Source organism: Lutra lutra, chromosome 6 (assembly GCF_902655055.1).
Source record: "Lutra lutra chromosome 6, mLutLut1.2, whole genome shotgun sequence".
Taxonomy (NCBI): domain Eukaryota; kingdom Metazoa; phylum Chordata; class Mammalia; order Carnivora; family Mustelidae; genus Lutra; species Lutra lutra.
Genome location: NC_062283.1, coordinates 77,758,683 through 77,774,665, shown reverse-complemented (window position 1 = coordinate 77,774,665; position 15,983 = coordinate 77,758,683). Strand labels below are relative to the sequence as shown.

The 15,983-nt window shown below is 38.2% G+C and overlaps 1 long non-coding RNA gene across 2 annotated transcripts in view; it reads left to right on the top strand.

Annotated features, from left to right (window-relative positions):
- LOC125101844 (uncharacterized) overlaps window positions 1-15,983 on the top strand; it is a 147,807-nt gene that overhangs the window by 302 nt on the left and 131,522 nt on the right. The window lies entirely within an intron of this gene.

Sequence of the window (15,983 nt, the reverse complement as noted above, 5' to 3'; positions counted from 1 at the left end):
AGCACGAATTCGTGTCCAGTTTTAGAGCATTGGACAACGTGGCTTGTGAAAACGACAGAAGTGCTTTCAGAACGTGTTTCTAGCGGCTCTTCCCGCGTGTTGCGCAGCTGGAACAGGCTACGCCAAGGTGCCTCCGCGAGGGCCGGAGCTGAGCGGACCGAGCGCGCGCTACGCGGTGTGGGCTCGCCCGGCCCGGAGCCGCGGGGACCGCCAGGCGGGCGGCGGGTGGGTCGCGGTCGAGCCGGAGACCCGTTGCTCCGGGACGGCTCCGTGCTTTCGTGGAGGAGAGAAAGCTTTGAGAAAGGGGCGTCTGTCATTCATCACAACCCTGCGCCACAGACGGATTCCTGATTTTCTAGGGTTCTGCTTAGGGCGTCCCATTGACACTCCATTCTGTCCCCACACAAGACCGGCGCGGGGCCGGGAGGAGGAGAGGAAAGGATGCGTCGGGGTGGGGTCGGGGGGAGACCGGGCCCGGCGGGGTTGGGCGGGGGAGAGCGGGAAGGACTTGCAGCCAGCATGTTAAGCCCTCATTAAAACACAAAACCCCCTTCTCCACAAGCCCTCGTCTCTTTTGTGCGGTCCCCACCGCGGTGCCTGCAATAACTGTGTGAACAGAAACCCAAAACGTTTCATCCTGACTTCTGAAACTTAACCTCGGGCAAAGCACACAGTCGGCGGGGGCCGGACAGGCCCTGGTGGGCTGGACCAGGTCATCTCAGGACGCCGGGGACGCTGAGGGGGGGAGGGGGCAGTGACCCACCCCCACCCCCAACTCGGCTGCCTGCTTCAGGGTGGGTGCCCAGCCCGCGCGGGTCTCTGGGGCCTCTGCTATTCTGCAGCGCTGGCGAGCTCAGCGCACCGAGCGAAGCTGAGCGGTCGGCTACCCACAGGCTCCGACCTCCCCTGACGCCACCCACTCGGAATCCCCGTAGCCCTGCAGTGCTGAGCGGGACCGACTGGTTGCCCGTCCCACCTCCAAAGGAGGATGTGCCAATGGCCAGTCAGCTCCGGCCACAGGTGAATGCGCTGCACCAGGCCTGGCGCGAATTCAACCTTCACGACTTCCAGTGAAGGCTGCACATTTTTCTGAAAGTGAGGGCTTACAGGTGCAATTAACGTTTGCCAGGCGAGCAAATAAACCAACGCAGGACGCAAAGTCTGAGATCCTCACTGAAAATAGTTAATTCTCACTATATTAGTGCATTTGATTACTATAATTGTGAAAAATTGCGAAGAGGGAAATGGTTTGCTTGCAATAAACTAGCAACTGGTTATAATCTTCCCATATTTGTCTTTGAAGACTTAACTGTTGTAAAGTGTTATAAGAAAAAGTACATAAGGGACGTTCGAAAAGCACACGCGGATTTAATGTCGCTTAGAAAACTTCTTTAAGCAAAAAGGGCCATATTTTAAAAAGTGTTTGGAAGAGTGCCGGCACATGGTAAGCGCTATATAAATCCTTTAAACAAACAAGAATGCATAGGTCAAGAGACCTCCGTGTTTTGAGCACTACCAAAAGAATAATATCCTCACTTATCTGCAAAATACTTAGCCGCGATTAGGCAACATGGGATTTTTCAATTAGGTCTTTTATTCCCCTCAAGTATTCCATTTGACTATCTCCTGGTTAGGCGTCTTGTCTGATCTTCTACTGAAAGTAACTCTCGGGTCAGAGGCAGAAACAGAGGGAGGAAACGCCCCGGTTTACTTAGAAATGGTTGTGGATTGTCGGGAGATAGAGGGGGATGGAGGGGTTGCCTGTGCGGATAGAAAGAAAAGAGAATGAGAGAACGGCAGGATTTCAAGCCTCATCGCCCCTCAGCGACATCCTTTTCAGTGAAAGTTGGTTGAAGGCTTACTAAGAGCCCGGGCAGAAGAAAAGATGTTCTTGCGCACAGAGCAAACCACGGCTCTTTCCTTTTCAAAGATTTGTACAATGAGATAATGAGACCGAAAGATATGAGAGACTTTCCTAGAGACGAAATGCCATTAGGAGAGAAAGCTCAGGACGAGGATCTAAAGGGAATGGAGGAGGGGGGAATCTGCCGTCTTCCCGAAATTGGTTATTTAGCCCATGTTTTGTGTTTATGTGATTTAGCTCACTGAAAGTCGTGGGAGTAAGATGTAGAATGCCAAGATGTGGAAACATCAGGCTCAATGGCCTTGATCCCCCTCCCCAACTCTTCTACCCATTTAATTTTGCAGCTGTTTAAATTACAATTTTGTACCCGTGTTTCTAAGTTTGGCGATCTTGACTTAGTTTTATATTGTCCCACAAAACATGGGTTTTCTTGCACAGATTAATGAAGTGCTTACTTTGCTGTAATTCTGAAATTCTCCTTGCACCATTTAGGGCAGGAACCTAGGATTTACAAAAAAAAAAAAAATCTTGGTCTGCTTTTTTCTTCATTAGAGCACTCTAATGTTTCAAGATCAATTGTCACACACTTAGCTATTTGTAACCTCTCTGAATCCTTTGAGATGCTCTTTACAATTACTTAAAAAGTGTCTGCCATTCCAATGTTTAGCTTCTCTTAGAAAGTCACCAAGGCATGACACCACTTTAAAAAAATGGTTTAACTTGGTTCTCAGTGAAATTGTAGGCAGCTCTGTTATGTAAAGACTATGTTAGTCTGAGAAGCCTGTGTGCATATAGTTCAAATTAAGAAATCCAACTTTGGGCCTGTCTGAAATATATATTATAATTATTTACGAGCTTTCCCTTGCAAAGGGAAGACAAACAGGTTGCCCTGAGAAGTGGTAGTCTATTTGTAATTGCTGGGGCAGGTGACAAGCACGTGCATCTTTGGGCAACTCTGTTGGGCTGCCCTCCCTGACTGCAAGGCTATTGTGAACTGGCAGTGCTTTAAAGTGTGTGAAAAAGCTGCACCCTGAGGGTGGAGGGCAAGGGCAAGATCCTTGTAAATTTTAATACCTTTCTCAACATCAGGCTGGCAGAAGGTAGGCCATCCTAGGGTCACGTCATACAGGATACATATTAGCAAGCCAGTAAAGTAAAACAAAGCAGAAAGCAAGGGCAAACTAGGCCCACCAACCTTGAAGTCAACTATAAAAAGGAACTGCTTTACTAGTTAACAATTATTTTTGCTTGGTCACATAAAGTGCATCATATTTCTTGGCTCACCTCAATAGGTGCTACTTATTTGTTACATCAAAAACTCTGAGGTTGGAAATCTTAGACCCAAAGCCTCCTTTCTTCGGAGTTAGAATGTTTAAATAGATCTCTGTTATTAAGAGGTAATTTATTTAAAAGCTTTTATTTCATTAATGGTGTTATTAGTTCTTAGCACATGCCAAAGAATGAAATCTGGTTTTATTGCTGGACTCTTGAGGAGAAGATTGTATAATTAAATAACTAGTATTCCATACCCTTATAAGCCACAGCCAAAAGATAACTACACTCACTCTGTCAGCTTCTTTGTGAGGGTTAAATTGATATTGGCAGGGTTTTCTTTCAAGGAGATTCTTTTGAATTTTTGTTTTCTTGAAGTTGGTTTGACTGGAATTCTTTTTTCCTCTTTAAGGGTATGGTTAGATACATTCACTTCTCTCATGGAAATAATTTTTTTTTTTAATCTTTTAACTAACTACATCAGAATCCTCTGGAGTAGGGGGTACACAATAAATGGTTTGAACTGAAATTCTTTTTGAAATTAATGATTTTCCTGCTTCTTTCCACATTTATAGAATTTAAATTCATTAGCGTAATAAAATAGCAATAAACAACCATGAATTTAAAAGCTGGAAAAGCATTTACTGTTAATGGGATCTTAGTTTAGCTCTGAGCTTCCTGGCAGCCAAGTCAGAAAGAGAAACATAGTGACTCTTCTAATTCTTGTAACCAGAAAAGAGGAAGCACATCTGTTTTTCAAAAAAGAAAAACTTTATCCAGTAGCTGACTTTTAAAACTACATGACTGCTTTGTTCACAGACTTTAAATTTTTTATTTTATTTAAAACAATTATTTTCTTTATCTAAAATTCTCTTCCAAGTATCTGTATTAATTACAACATGAACATTCATATTATGTATAAATGAAGACAGTAGTTTATCTCCTAATAGCTGAATGAGCCATCTACTAAGCTCTCAAGTTTATTAATTGACATAAATAGGACCAGTACCTCAAACAGTTACAAAAATCTAAATTCTCCATAGGAAAGTGTCTGCTTCCAGTTTTAGAAAAAAAATTAAATAAAAGATTACTGGAACTGGCTGGTTGGCATTATTTGATGAGAGTGAAAGAGAGAAACACTATAGGTTTCTGAAATACCAAATGCTGTGAAAAATATGAGTAAAATTATTTCTCTCTAGGATGCAGATGAACACCTATATTTCCATAATACTTTCATTGGAAATATTATTAGATATGTGCACATTTTATGCCCTTGTCTGCTTATTTTAAAATTGATAGATGACTTTTTGGGGAGGAGAACTCTCCTAGATTGGAAATAAGATGTTGCTAATTTTAGATTTTCTGTGGAAATAAAAATAACCGGCTATTTTTGGACCTTCATGCTTTGCAAACCTATTGAATTACATACTTTATGAGAAACATAGAAAAATAGCAAGTTCCCCCTGTGCCCCCTGCAAGACAGGACTATATTGGTTCTAGCAGATACAAATTTAACTAACTCCGGGGATCTGTTGGTTGAAAGACAAAACACAGAAGTTTTAAAATTTTTCTGCCTATACCCTTCAAAATAATTTAATGTAATAATGTATTGTGGGCATTGGAGATAGAAATATTTTTTAGAGATAGATTTTGGTCTAAAGTAATGGCTCATTCCATTTCTAGGAGATGAATACTTTAAAAAAAATAACAGTTCTCTTAGGAACTGCAACATTCATCAAGGTAGTGCACCCTCTTTGAAAACAAAATGTTGTGGTGCTTACCAGAGAGCAAACATGCTCAGCTGTAGGATGGAAAAGGCTGTGTACTGTGCCTTGAATATGTAAAAAAGATGTACCTTGAATATGTAAGAAAGGTGTTTCCATAGCACTTTTAATCTGAGAATCCTAGGGCATTATTGAATCATGCATGAATCAAAACTCAGAGCATTGTAAAGTTTACTTCTCAAGGCTATCAGGATTTTGCTAGAATAGTTTCAATAGGAACATATTAATTAATTAATTCTGAAAATAGGTCAAGATATGGACAGCAAATAGAAAACCCATACAAATGTTGTTTATGGACACGTAAGTGTTTATCCATCTATAAATAGACAGAAGAGTCTGTAAACAGATAGCATATAAAAAGCGCAAAATAATTCAAAGTTTTTAAATTGACATGACTTGATTATTAATATATAAGAGACTATGGTAATATCTGGCACAGACCAGTAGTTCAAGTCATAGAGGAAGATGTTGCATTGTGTAATTAAACCACCATTTGTAACATGGAATTTACAAATTTTGTAGGTTTTGTATTTTCTCTATTTCTGAAAATTGCATTCATTATATTTAAGTTTATTTTAGATATTGAAATATCTCTATTCTGTCATCTATATTTTTAAATCAGTTTCTTCAATTTTTAAAATATACACCCTTGGAAAAGCAGACTTTAATATTTTGAATCTCTTGGTGCAAGGGGAATAAGATTGTTTGTTATATTAAAGGGTTGGGAGAGTGAGTCTCTCTGATGTTCAGGTGAAACACCTCAAAAATCATGTTCTATTTGTGTGAAACCATGAAATATTGATAAATTAACTAGATATGTGTTTACATAGATTCCAGCTGTGATAACAAAGCTGTGAGCAAAATTTAAAATTGAAAAATTCTAATGATAACTTAATGTTTTTGTGTGAATTGGGAAAAGAATGTCTACACTTTGATTTTTTTTTTAAAGATTTTATTTATTTATTTGACAGAGAGATCACAAGTAAGCAGAGAGGCAGGCAGAGAGAGAGGAGGAAGCAGGCTCCCTGCTGAGCAGAAAGCCCGATGCGGGGCTCGAACCCAGGACCTGGGATCATGACCTGAGCCGAAGGCAGCGGCTTAACCCACTGAGCCCCCCAGGTGCCCCTACACTTTGATTTTAACAATGAAATACTGTTCTCATTCAGAAATGTAGTTTGAGAACTACTATGTGGGGGAACATCACAGTAGGGGCTAAATAAGCAGAACTGTGGGGAAATGATCTAAAAATGAAACCAAAGAGAGTATGAACACAGATCACTAACAGAATTGTTAGTTTGTATACTTGAAAGCAATAAGACTCAGTTATTAATCATGCCTGAAGTTTTGGACTGTGTCTCTCTTAAATTTGTCCTCATTTCCAGACCACTGAGGTATTAAATACCTACTTTGAGCTTTTCCCTGCTAAGCAGTGTGGGTAATACCTGGTGAATGAGACCAAATTCCCACTCTCCAGAAATAGCAGGAGAAATAATACAGGAGTCTAAACACAAAGGACTGTTACACAAGATGGGATTTACTCAAAGCCAAAGTAGGAAATCTGCATGCTGTGGCATAAAGTGAAAAATTAATTTTTAGAGGGTGATTTCATCAGTGGTAGTTCCAAAATTTTTGTGTAGGATTAGAGGCAGCGATCCTGTTTGGAAGGGTGGGGGTGGCCCAAGGATTTTTGTCTTCAATTTCCACTTATTTAAAAAGCACAGTTTTCATTTAGATATTGTGTTTATTGAGATGTCTTTGTATTGCTGTCAAACATTATGAGGAGTGTTGTCTAACCCTTTATCTATCCTTTGGTGCAATCGTAGGATTAAAAGAACAAGTGGTATTTGAGCAGAATCTTAAAAGATGTCTGGAATAGCGACAGTCCTAAACACACTTTCTTGGAGAGGGAGCAGCATTTGCAAAGATACATAGAGGCTGAAGATGTAGGTCATTCTTAGGGAAAGAAATGATCCTTAGCTAGAGTGAAGAATATGGAGGAGAGGTGGGTAGAAGGGAGAGAGTTGTCTCGGGGAGATGAATTAGGTTGTAGCCAAATCACGGAGACCTTGCCTGCCTGCAAGCGCCATAATTAATTAGATTGATCCAATCATGTTTCTTCCTTGTTTTGTCATCACTAATTTGAATTGAAAACATTGCAGTAGAAGAAAAATTCCAGGAAAATTTGTGTTTCTAAATGGAATTTTTGATACTCCTTGTTTTTCTGTATAAGTCTTTTGGCCACTGGAAGAGAATTGTCAGGACCGTTAACTTGGCCTTTGGGAAACTCATAGTATTTAATTACATTTCTTGGGTTTATTTAATATGACCCAGTTTAGAGGAAAGAATGTGTTCGCTGTCTATTTTGTAGAGTATTCACAGAATTTTGCCATGACTTGCACATCAATATTTATAGATGTGTTTAAAAATCTGCCATGTCATTATTAAAGTCAGCACAGAGTTACACTCTCAAGGATTAAGAGAACTTTCTAAAAGTGAGATTTTTCAGCTTCATTGACTTCAGAGTAACTGGTGGTACGTGAACACTGCAAATTATCACAGATTTACCCAGATCAGGTACTTGCAGTGGACGATTGAGCCTTGATGCTTTCCTGCCTCTTTCTTGCTGAAAGAAAAAAGTAAGTTATAGCTACTTTTCTACAGGGTGCCATAAATATTTAGGGATGTTACAATTCAGGTGTCCTTTAACTGTTTTTAGACTCATAAATTTACATTCTTCCCTGAAAGCCCCTATGGAAGTGAAAGTAACTTGCATTTAAATATTGAATATTCAATCAATAAACAACAGTAATGTTTAAGAAAGAAATGCAAGACAGCCTTACAATAGTGATTTTCTTTTAGTCACTGCATGGCAGGTAAGAATAAAATAGAACTCCTATTAGTGAACAAAGGTCAACAAGGTTGGGTTATTATTGAATTGTTGTATCAGAGTGGAAAACTTGTAGTGCTGAGATTTGGCATAGGATATTACCTTATCCAGCTTCATTCCACTGGTCAATCATCTAGTGAGCTCTTTAGGGAATTCAAAAGCAGGGTGACATGTGATTTTGTGTGTGGGGGGCGGAGTTTACCATCCAGAGATTACATTAATGATCAGAATAGCTCCCATTTAGCAAGTGCTTACTTTGTGTCAGCTAGCTAACAAAGCACTATGTGGCTTCATTTCTTTAATCCTCACCGGAACTCCTTGAGGTAGGACAATCATCGTCTTTATTTTACTGGTGAGAAATCAGACCCAGTGAGGTTAAATAACTGCCCAAGGGTTTATGGGTAATAAGTGGTAGAGTCTACCACCTGACTCCAGAAATCCAAAACTGGGCCAGTGCTCTTCCCCATTACTGGATATTGCCTCCCAAAAAGATGCATGTGACACAGATACAGCCAGTGCAAACAGGTAGAAGCAATGTACAGCTTGAGAAAAATTTGTTTCCCAAAGATCATTTATAAATGTATTGTTTGGAGTGCCAAATCTCATAGCAGCTATGTGATACCTAGTAGTTTTTTTGTTTTGGTTTGGTTGTGTGTGTGTGTGTGTGTGTGTGTGTTTTGTTTGTTTATTTTGAGGGTCTACATTCGAAAAGCCTAACTACTTAACAACAGGAATGTTTGTGGTTAAGGATATAAACTTTGGCTTCAGACACTAGGGGGTCATTCCCAACTCTGTCACTAGCCACATGGCCTTGAGCACAGTCCTTCTTCTGAAACTAGGACTTCAGGGGTTAATGATACCTAATAAAGGGTAAGGAACATATAAAATAATGGATGTCAAGTGCTTGGTAATATGCTTGACACATGAAAAGAGACAGATATTTTAGCTAATTAACTGTTGGTCCTGAGAATAGGGGACCAACTTCCTTGTTACCTTTTATTTCTTTATTGAAATTGAAACCATGTTTTATTCTTTTATATAATAGTACCAATATATGATTGTTGAAGAAAAATTAGTAAATTGAGTTAGCAGTAACATTTAAATTGCCATTTAACCTGATAATCAATCACATTAGTTATAAGAATGATTATCCTTCCAATTTCATATATTTTTTCATTTTCACAAAACATGAAGTCATTTTGCCTAATGCTATTTGGTAGACTTCTTTTTAAACCTAAATTAGTATAGTGAACATTTCCTCCACTTTATTAAATAGTCCATAACATCTTTTTTTTTTTCCCCCTTGTAGTGTAGTAGTCTTTGGTATGGGTGTATCATAAATTTACCTTGTTGTTTCTTATTGGGCATTTAAATGTTTACAACTTTTTTCCGTTATGAAAAATGCTGAAGTTTAGAGAAATCTTATAGGTAAAAAAAAATGTGCACATGTTTTATTTGTAATCTAAATTATCGAGAATAGAATCAGATGACCAAACAGCATTCAAATTGTAATCAGTTTTGATATTTCCTGCCAAATGACCTTTAATAACAGTTGGACCAATTTATAGCTCTGCCAGCAGTGTGTAAGAATATTCATTTTTCTGAATCATCATCAACAGTAGATAGTTCCATAGTTGCCAGCCTGATAGGTAAAATACTATCTATCATTTTAATTTTAGTTTTTTATTATTAATGATGTTAGATTTTTTTTCATAATCTTAATGGCTAATTTTATAATTTTTTGTGACTGTTAATTTATTTAAATTATACTTTTCTCTTGAGATAGTTGTCTTTTTTAAAAATATTATTTATTTGTTTATTCGACACAGATATCACAAGTAGGCAGAGAGGCAGGCAGAGAGAGAAAGGGGGAAGCAGGCTCCCCAGTGAGCAGAGAGCCCGATATGGGGCTCGATCCCAGGAACCTGGGATCATGACCTGAGCTGAAGGCAGAGGCTTAACCCACTGAGCTACCCAGGCGCCCCAGTTGTCTTTTTTTTAATTACTGAGTCAAAGCTGCTAAATATAAACCAAGGCACTTAATGTTTGTCTCATATGTTAAAAATATACATATATATATTTATTTCAGGTTGTTTTGTTAGCACGTTTTCATCCATGTTGTAGTATGTATCATGATTTTATGCTGAACAATAGTCCGTTGTATGTAATACTGCATTTTGTGTATCCCTTCAACTATTTATATAGTTAGTTGAGCATGCAACTCTTGATCTTGGACTTATAAATTCCAGCCCCAGGTTGGGTGTAGAGATTACTTAAAAAAAAAAAATGCTTATACTTCTGGAAGAACTTTAGAATCATTTTCTCAATGTCTTTTTTTTTAAATTTTAAAGATTTTCTTTATTTTTGCAGGAGAGCAGGGGGCAGGGAGCGGGGGTTGGGCTTGGGGAGGGGCAGAGGGAGAAACAGACTCCCCACTGAGCAGGAGCCCCATGCAGGACCAGATTCAATCCCCAGCACCCTGGGATCATGACCTGAGCTGAAGGCAGGTGCTTAACCAACAGACAACAGTCTGAATTGTCCCTAAGGGAAAACAGTCTGAATTGTCCCTAAGTTGCGAATGTTAGATGCCTCTTAGTAGGAATATGTATTTTAGGGGGTGCATGGGTGGCTCAGTGGGTTAAAGCCTCTGCCTTCGGCTCAGGTCATGATCCTGGGGTCCTGGGATCGAGCCCCACACCGGGCTCTCTGCTCAGCAGTGAGCCTGCTTCCCCCTCTCTCTCTGCCTGCTTCTCTGCCAACTTGTGATCTCTGTCAAATAAATAAATAAAATCTTAAAAAAAAAAAAAGAATGTGTATTTTAGGAAAAGGATTCTTTTTTAAAGGTTTGATTTATTTATTTGAGAGAGAGAGAGAGAATGAGAGCGAGCAAGCAAGCGTGAGAGGGGGAAGGTCAGAGGGAGAAGCAGACTCCTTGCTTAGCAGGGAGTCTGATGTGGGACTCAGTCCTGGGACTCCAGGATCATGACCTGAACTAAAGGCAGTTGCTCAACCAACTGAGCAACCCAGGCACTCTGGGAAAAGGATGTTTGCAGGCTTAAATGATTTGCTAGTTTTTTCAAATTCTAGTCTATAGAGGGTTAATGTATTTTTGGCTTGAGGGCCAGTTCCTTGAGTCTGCCTGCCCATCCAAGCTACCTGAAGGCATTTTTGTTTTGTCATATATTATTTCTGTCCTTGTTGATGGACCCATTAATTTTCTTTCTTTTTGGAGTTCCTGCCATAGTAATGACATTACTGAGCCCGTTAATTGTGGAAATGTTGGAGATAGTGTGTGTGTCTGATTGGCAGGGGTAGGTATAAATCAGGTACCATTTTAAAATAGAGACTTAATGTAAATAATGCTAAAATGCTAAATTGTGGATGCTAGTCCACAGGTCAGGGATGGAAAAGAGAAATGAGACTGGCATGTTATGAGAAAACTCCATGGGTGTTTAAGAATAATTTACTTTAAGTATATTATTATATTATATATATATAATATAATAAAATATTATTATATTTTAAGTATAAAAATAATTACTTTAAGTATATAATACATATACAAAATTTGTGCTAATTGTTATTGGTAAGGTTTCTGGTCAACATTAGGCTACTAGTTGTTATGTTCTTGGACAGTCAAAACTTATATGCAAATTTTTACTATGTAAGGGTTAGCACCCCTAGCCCCTATGTTGATCAAGTGTCAACTGTATTAGATTGGTGGTGTTTATTCTTCCCGACCCTGTATTAGATTGGTGGTGTTTATTCTTCCCTGTTTTATGTATAATGGAAAGAGCAATGGCTTAGGAATCATGTGGACTTTGGCATCATACAGACTTAAGTTCTTGGCTCTGTCACTTAGTAGCCTATGTTATCCTAGCCATATTAATTTTTCTTGTAAGACTTAGTTTCAGCTGTAAAATATACATCACTCAGTTGTCTTAAAGATCAAATAAGATAAATAACATGAAATCTCCTAGCAATATATATAGTCCATTGTGTATTCTCAATGAAGGTCAGTTTCCTTTTCCTTCTTCCCTAAATAACAACAAAAATAGTCTGTATGGGGAAATGCATTTGTACCACTGAAACTGAATGTCAACTCTTCTTGGCTAATGGGTGAATAAAGATAATGTCTGAATTTTTCAAAATGTGTCAATTTTCTTATATATAGCTTTCATTTCATGCCTTGCTAAATTATGGTTCTTGCAAATCTCCTTGAACTTTATCATTACAAAGCACACTGTAAGCAGGATGGAATTAATATTATCCCTGGTCTATAAAGTATGGTACCTGCATTCTTAGTGATTGACAGGATACATGTGTGTACTGTTGTTGTCGCCAAGGGACATATTCTTGCCTGAGTCCCACAGCAGTGTTTTACCACCTGTAACTGTGCTGAATGAAAATGGTCTCATCAATCATTTCTGTAGCTTTTCCTCATAGAAGCAGTCTTGATAAGGATAAAAAATCCAGGACATCACAGTATCAACAATCCTTTCCTCTTCAAAGGCATCTTTCAGACAAGGCTCTAACAGTCCCTTAAAAACATTAATTATATAAATCTTATACACTATTGCTTTGTGGGAGGTGAAATATTTAGTAAAAATGCTCATCCGAACAGAGGTTGTCTGTGTGGGGGCAGGATGGAAATATGAAAAGTGGGAAGTGGGTGCTCAACATGCATTCATTGCTGATACAAGGTCAACTGTGTGCTTGGCTAGTCCTCTGCACACTTCTGCTAGGTTTTCAACTAATGTATGAAATACAGGCTATTCTTTGTTAGAAATTTGTTAGTGGTATGAACTACTTGAATACTAAAGATGTTAATTCTTAAGGTTAATTCTGCATACTGCATACCCAATGGCACCCTTAGGTCATATGATGAAGAAGCAATTGAAGGTTGAGCTCAGATTGAGTCAGAATGGCTCAATCTGACTCCTGTAGGGAATTAAATGGCAAATGAGAAACTTGCAGGTCCTTCGTCAGAGTGGTAGAGAATGATTTAGTGGAGAAGTGAGTTTTAAATTTATCAGCAGCAGTGTATAGGATTTATATGATTTATGTGTTAGTGTCTACATTTTTTTGTTTTGTTTCATTTTTGTTTTATCTTACGATTATTGTTCCCAATCTGGAGCCCTTTTTTCACCAGTGAGTCACGATAGTAGTCACGAATATTTTTTTTTGGAAAAAAAGTCATTATTTTTAAAAGCCCAGAAAGATCACATACATACTATTTATTTTAATCTTTAATAATGCTTTTTAGGCATTATTTTATTGAATAACATTTTAATTTATATTACAATAATATATTTATATCACAATGATTTATATCACAAAAAATCTCTCTGTATAGATATTTATATTACAATGATTAATAATATATTTATTTATATCACAAAGACTCTGGATATCACTAATAAAAATGTCACTTGTCTTCAAAGTTTCAGTACTTCAACTGTCTTCAAAGTTTCATTTTTTACCTTTTAGGATTTCTTAACATGTATGTCATTTTTTAACCTCTTAGAATTTCTAATAATTTATGTGCTTTTCATTAATCTTTAAAATGGAAAGACAAATAAATAGTTTTGTTGTTTGTTTGATAGGTAATTTTTTTTTTGTCATATAGAATTTGTGTAGAAATAGTAAAGAGATCCTTGGTGTCTAGAATCTAGCACAGCACCTGATACACATAAGTAGTTTTTAAAAGAATCAAAACTATTGTCATAAACCATTTCCCTTGGTTGAAATCTTTGCTAACTTGATTCTTTGTTTCTGATACTCATTATTTCTACATTTCATAAATATAATTTAAAATAGAAGGATTATTTTCTCTGATGAAAATCATATACTTTCACATAGTTATTCTTGTCCAGAAAATAGAATAGCTACTCTGACAGTCGATGAGAACTACCTGGAGTGAACACTAATTATCTTCCCAGTACCTGTTTACCCCCTGCCCCCCAAGTGACAATACTCAAATTTTCCTTTGAAGAGCCACCCTCACCACCAGGTCATAGCCATTAGCTGAGGTGAGATTGAACTGACTCTAGTCCAGGGGTACACCCTGAATTGGGATAGACCAGCCAATCAGAACATGCCCCTTGTGCTTGCTCTAGGATTATGTATGCCCAGACTGCTGGGATTGATCAACCAGGGAGCACACTGAGATGTGAGAACACATGAAACCCTCCTTCCTGGGAGGCTGTTTTGGAATTCTGAAGGATGCTTGAAGATGGCATTATAAAGAAGGGCAAAACCAAGGAAATTGTAGACAAAGAGAGCTATGTCCCTGACTGAGCTATACCCGAAACCAGTCTTAACACTTAATCTTACTGTTTTATGATCCATTGGGTCCCTTTTGTTTTTAAGCCAGTTTGTATGTGGTTGCCTGTCCTTTGCAAGGGGAAGAAAACCTTAATGGATATATAGCCTCATCCTAATCATATTATTTTTTTTTAAAGATTTTATTTATTTATTTGACAGACAGAGATCACAAGGAGGCAGAGAGGCAGGCAGAGAGAGAGGGGGAAGCAGGCTCCCCACTGAGCAGAAAGCCCACTGCTGGGCTCCATCCCAGGACCCTGAGATCATGACCTGAGCCGAAGGCAGAGGCTTTAACCCACTGAGCTGCCCGGGTGCCCCTAATCATATTCTTTTACAGGAACTGTTAAAAAAATATTAGGTTCTCCACAAGATATTTTGATTACGTTTTTGCTTTTAGAGAGAGACACAACTAATTCCAAAATCACAAGTTTCCTCTGATTAGAATACAAACATACATTTATGTGTTTTAAATAATAAAACCCGTAACAAAACAGGTTGAAGTTTATGAGAAACTCATAAGTATTCCATACTTTTTTTTCCCCACAAGTACCCAAGATATTATGGGTTTTCGCATGGCACAATCAATTCATCTATCTTTACACACACCTGATACCTATTATTATACCTTTAAGGCACTGTTCGTTAGAAAAAAAATCTTTATTGAAGGAAGTTAGAAAACAAGTCGTTGTTAACAAAAAGTCCATTTAGGTAACCTTTGCAGAGTTGGTGTTTTTTCATGCCAACAAGTCTTTTTGCTTTATATTCTGCCTTGGTTTCTGTCATTGTTCATTTCAAAACCTCCCCAAGTCAGACTTTCCACGAAGAGTCATCCAGAACAGAATATATTTGGAATTCGGCTTCTCATGACCTAGTTGTATCACAAGAGGGATCAAAGAGGTTTTGTTCTGTTTCTATAATCAGCCATTTCTTTGAGAGGACAGATTCATAAGAGTTTGAATTATGCTTAGAAATGCATACAAGGCAAGCAGCTACATGGCATTTTAATTACCTCCCTTCACGCCAATGAAAAACAACACCAGGCACAAACAGACGTCTCAGGTTAAATTCAGTTGATTCACTTAACATACCAAATAATTTGATTGTTTCTTTTCTCCCTGGTCTTTTTCCTTTCTTTCTTTCTTTTTTTTTTTTTTTTTTTAATTTTAGTCTGTTTGCTCTCCTAGCTCTTCCTTTTTATTTCTGAAGCACTCACCTTTTGCTAATGTTAAGAAAATTCCTACTGGACAAATTCTTCTCCTTGCTAGACTCTCCATGACATAGTATTAATATTCACAAAGGGAACAGATGGCTGCCTTTGGAATCCACCAATTATAGTAGTACCTTGCTTAGTCCGAATTGACTAATTAAAATCCTCAATTAACTAGAATGGAAAATTCAGCATGTACAACCCCTATGGTGACCTCATGTTATAGCAAGTTTGCAAATGAGTGTTTAGACTTCTTTCCCTGCCTTTTAAGGGGACAAAAACAAAAGGCAAGGAAACAGACTCATCTAAGGGATTTTGAAAACGCTGAGGAAACTCAAACACTGATATCCATGGCATCAGTATACAGTATACATCTAACCAAATTTCCCATATTTTTCAAAATAAACATCTATAATTTTGTTCTTTTTAATCATCACTGAAATTCAGATTAATCAATATTTTGAGATTTTCATTTCTATATTCAATTTGATGAGCATTTACTGAACCTCCATAGTACTCAAAATACTATGCTGTTGGGGTACCTGGGTGGGTAGGTCAGTTAAGCATCTGCCTTTGGCTCAGGTCATGATCTCAGGGTCCTGGGGATCAAGCCCCAAGTTGGGCTCCCTGCCCAGTGGGGAG